Here is a 5,031-nt window from a genome sequence, read left to right on the forward strand (position 1 = left end):
GCTAACAGTCAATGACACTGTGTGCCAGATTCTGTCCTAAGCATTTTATTTTTTTAAATATTAATTTATTTATTTTGACAGAGGGAGAGAGAGAATCCCAAGCAGGTTCCGCACCATTGGCACAGAGTTCAACATAGGGCTTGAACTCAGGAAATGTGAGATCATGACCTGAGCCAAAACCAAGAGTCAGATGTTTAACCAACTGAGTCACCCAGGCTCCCTGTCCTAAGCATTTTATAAATATAATCATACTTAAGGTTGCAAAAACATTAAAAGTAATTATTATCATTCCCATTTCATATGGTAATGAAACTGAATCTCCCAGAAAGACAGCCATGACAAGGAATACACAGTGGAATTCTGAGCAGTGATTCTGATCTAGGTCTTACTCCAGATCTGGGCTCTGAGTCACATGCTACAATCCAATGGCTTAGTCTCCTCTCCAATTTTTCATTGGTTGACATTTTAATTGTATGCCAATCTAGTTCTGTAATGGCCACCATATTTGGAGATTGTCACTCACAGAAGCTTTTGGATGTCCTAGGATATTAGTCATATGCTCTGAGGCACCACTGGAAGAGTACCATGAAGGGGCAGATTGTTGATACTCCCTCACATATAGGGTCATCAGATTTAGCAAATAAGAATACAGGATACCTACTTTAAATTTAATTGCAGATAGAATTTGAATTTCAAATATTGCCTAGAACATACTTACACTAAAAATTATGTTGTTTATCTCAAATTCTAGTTTAACTGGGTGTCCTGTATTTTGCCCAGCTACCTATTCCTATTCACCCCACACACAGCTGTGAATGCTAACTGTAGCTCAAATTCCAAATTAGATTTTGGAAAACACATTAGCATTAATTTTTTTAAGTGTTTATTTATTTATTTTGAGAGAGAGAGAGAGAGAGAAAATGTATGTGCAACCAGGGGAGGGGCAGAATGAGAGAAGGAGACAGAATCCGAAGCAGGCTCCATGCCATCAGTGTGGAGCCCAACTCGGGCCTCTATCTCATGAACCATGAGATGGTGACCTGAACCCAAATCAAGAGTCAGAGGTTTAATCGACTGAGTCACTCAGGCGTCCTGTTAGCATTAATTTTTTAAAACCATAACTGGAGATATCACAGTTGAGGAACCCAAAGCCTATGGAAAAAAAGAAAAAAAAGACCACAAGCAAACTTATAAGACAAACTCATTTTACTTGTACTAAAACAAAAAAAAATTACAAAAAACATTTAAGAAAATATTAATGGGATGTTAAACATTTTAACTTTGTAATAATGAATATTGGGATGTTGCTTTCATTCATTTATCATGAGATTTCATGGGAGAAGAAGGATGCTATTATAACAGTATTTATAAAAGACAAGAATTGTATAGATTCAAAAAGTCTATTTTTGTGTTTGTGTCTTTAGTAGGCTTCTATTGGCTTTTTTAAAGTCAATATACAATGGTTCAAATTATTCAGAAAATATATCCCTATATTCTACTTTTTCATCTATATTGCTTTATTTTTGAGAAAACATGAAATTTGAGCTAAGTACCTTTTCTGAAATTCTCCTTATCCTCTTTATAAAGTTGTAGCAAAATAGTCGTCTCTTCTGTAGATGTGTCCTTAGAATATAATTACACACATGCTCAAGGTACAAACTTTTTTTCAGTTGATTTCAAAGAAAAGCCTAGCTTCCTGTCATTACAGTCTCCAAAACCACATCTGGTTTCTTTTGTAAAGCTGCAATGAACTGACATTTTAATCCAAAATACTCAGTGTCTGTATTTTTTTCTGGAAGCTGAATTGTCCCCATCATTACCAGCATTCTGCACACTTTAGCAATAGAAAGGAGATTTAAAAAAAATTCTATACATACCTATTTACATAATTTTTACATAATTCTTTCTTTGCCTCTATATTAGTCTGCTTTGGCTGGATTATGATTTATAAAAAAACAACTGCAAAACTGTATTAACTTCAGAAAATAATAACTTTCTAATTCTAGTTATATGTACACTTCTGTGCTCTGCTGCCATAGCTCTGCTCCAAGTAATATTTTGGGTTCATACCTACTACATGTGTTTTCTCATTTAGGGACCCTCGTCAAAGGAACAACTTCTCTCTGAGACACTTCCTTCTCTTGGCAAAGGGATCAAGAACAAAAGGCCTGGCAGAAACTTTGAACATGGCATACATCATGTCTGCCCACATTCCACTTGCCAATGTAAGTCATATGACCCAAAGTCAGTAGAGTTTGAAAGATCCTTCTCTAAAACTTTTTATGGTGGTAGGCAGGGATAAATAATCCTCTTGCAAGACAGAGTGGATAGCTAGGTACAATGATACAATATACTACAATTTCTGAGATACCACAGACTTCTGATTTTCTCCCATTTCATTGATTCTTCCTTCTTAGTTTCTTTTTGTCAGTTCCTCATGCTCTTCCTTTTTTATTTTTTTTTTAACATTTATTCACTTTGAGAGACAGAGTGTGAGTGGGGGAGGGGCAGAGAGAGAGACGCAGACACAGAATCTGAAGCAGGCTCCAGGCTCTGAGCTGTCAGCACAAAGCCCAATGCAGGGCTGGAACCCAGAAACCACCAGATCATGACCTGAGCTGAAGTCAGATGCTTAACTGACTGAGCCACCCAGGAGCCCCACTCCTCCTTTTCAAGTTTAAAGAATTCCTAAGATTATTGAGGGAGCTTTTCTTCTTCTATATGTATTCTCTTTTCTTACTTAATCTCTACAATTCCAATGGTATTAAAATATTAACTGTAATTTAATGAGGCCCAAATGTGCATTTCATCCCCTACCCCACTGCTCTCTTAACATCTACAAAACAGAACTCTTGATTCATACACGTCATATCCCTTATGTTTCCACATATCACTAAGTAGTTCCAGTTGCGCAAGACAAAAACATGGGATTTATCCTGATGATCTATTTTTCTCATTTGTTACATCTAATCCATCAACAATTTCCAACAGTGTCATCTTTAATATATATTTGAAATTGTTTACTTTATTTCTACTACTTCACTTCATCTCCAAGGAACCAGAATCATGGTAGGTTTGGAAGTTACATTAAAAAAAAAATAGACACAATCCCATTTCTCAAAGAGCTTGCAATTTAACAACATGGACCAACACATGCATTTTTAGAGCTGTAAGATCGTATAATACATATAATACATAAATTAAGATAATATTTTAGTGCCAAGGGTCACACATAAGAAATAAATTAACTGCTTTTTATAGTAAGAGAAGTTAACTATGAGAAAAATATCTCTTAGCTTTTTCTTATAAGATTAGTAGAATTTTATTATGCACTTTGATAATGGGTGTGGATGTGTTGGCGGAGAAGATTCAGGGGAGAGTGATATCAATATAAAGAATGGGAGAGAAAAGAAAATAAATAAATAAATAAATAAATAAATAAATAAATAAATAAAAAGCTGGTGACCATGTAGAAAGTTGATGAACAATTCTGAGAACCTGAACTTGGATATTGAATCTGGAGGCTGAGAAAAAGAAATTCTATAAATAGGAGTTTACTTTTTTGCATAACTCAGTTTTAATGTTGGGAGGAGATAGATGGCTTTACACCAAGGTACAGAACCCTCAAGATATTTACAAATCTTTCTGGCTTCCTTGGTACTTAAATTATGTAGTGTATTTGAATGTCTCTATTAATAGCTAAATCTACAACATCAAAAAAAGTAGGAAAATGAAAGTCAGAATAAAACAAACAGAAAGAAATTGACCTATTTCTATTCTAGAATTATTTTGTTTCCTATACTCATTTTTAGAAATAAACCAAATATTTCAGAAAATGAAAACATATCACTTAGCTCTTACAAGTATTTATAGATATAAATACTACCTTAGTCTCTCAAACTCTTAGTTTTGTATCATGTTAAAAATCAATGAAAGTATCATTGATCTAGCATCTGAACATAAAATCTATAAATTCAGAACTCAGATTGTGGCTGCCCATCAGCCTGAAGCAAAAGGCTGCTAGAGGAATCTGAAAATAAAATTTAAGGTAGATAGGCATCCAAGATATGACTTATTCATGCTTTTATATTTTTAGTGCCAGTACTGAAGCTGAAATTGTCACTATTTTATGTTGGATTTATCTTGAATGTATTTTAAACATCAAGAATGAAGTGACAGATCCGATAAGTTATTTCAAGACTTTAATCTATAAAATGCCCCATGAGGTTCCACATATGCCCATAGAAAGACAGTAATATGTTCTGATAAATATATATAACACATTATTCTCTATTCTGCCAGTCCACTAAACAGATACAACCTTGGCCTCAAGGGGTAGATGTGAGGTGACATGTTATGTCTGCCTAGAAATCCCTGTTTGCTGATCCATCCTGTGTACTGCTCGCGGGACAAATGGGGCCACTAGAAGAAGGAAAACTGTACTTAAATAAAAGTGCACATAAATAAATCCCATAGCAGTTCCTCTGATTAAATCCAGCTTTCTCTCCTAGATCTCCACTGCATTTCTACAACTTTGCTTAAATGCCACCCTTTCTGAGGTCAGAGGTTGCATGTTTTGGGGGTTTTGAATAAATGTGTGTAGAGCCCTTACCATATGTTAAGCACTGTGCTAAGTGACTTACATGGATTATCTCATTTAATTCAATTCTTTCAAACACTTAGTGAAGTTGGTACTATTTTTATCCCCATTTTGTTGATAGAGAAGTTGAGATTTAACGAGCTAAGTGATTTGCAGATCATAAAGCTAGAATACAGGTACTCTGGTCAAGATTGTTTTTTCAAGAATAAATCTTAAACCAGAAGGGCCATCGAAGCATATATTGAGGCATTTCTTTTCTTGCAAAGCTAAACATTTCCCCATTAAAATTTAAGATTTTTTTTTCAAGGAAACAGAAAAGGGTAAAGAGGCAGCATGGAAATTATATCTCTTTAATTAGAGCATAAGGCAATTATTTCTCTTTATGGAAATAAGTCACAGTGCTCTAAAATAAATGAGTTGTCTTTATATTT

The sequence above is a fragment of the Lynx canadensis genome, chromosome B4, assembly GCF_007474595.2.
Source record: "Lynx canadensis isolate LIC74 chromosome B4, mLynCan4.pri.v2, whole genome shotgun sequence".
In the NCBI taxonomy this organism is placed as follows: domain Eukaryota; kingdom Metazoa; phylum Chordata; class Mammalia; order Carnivora; family Felidae; genus Lynx; species Lynx canadensis.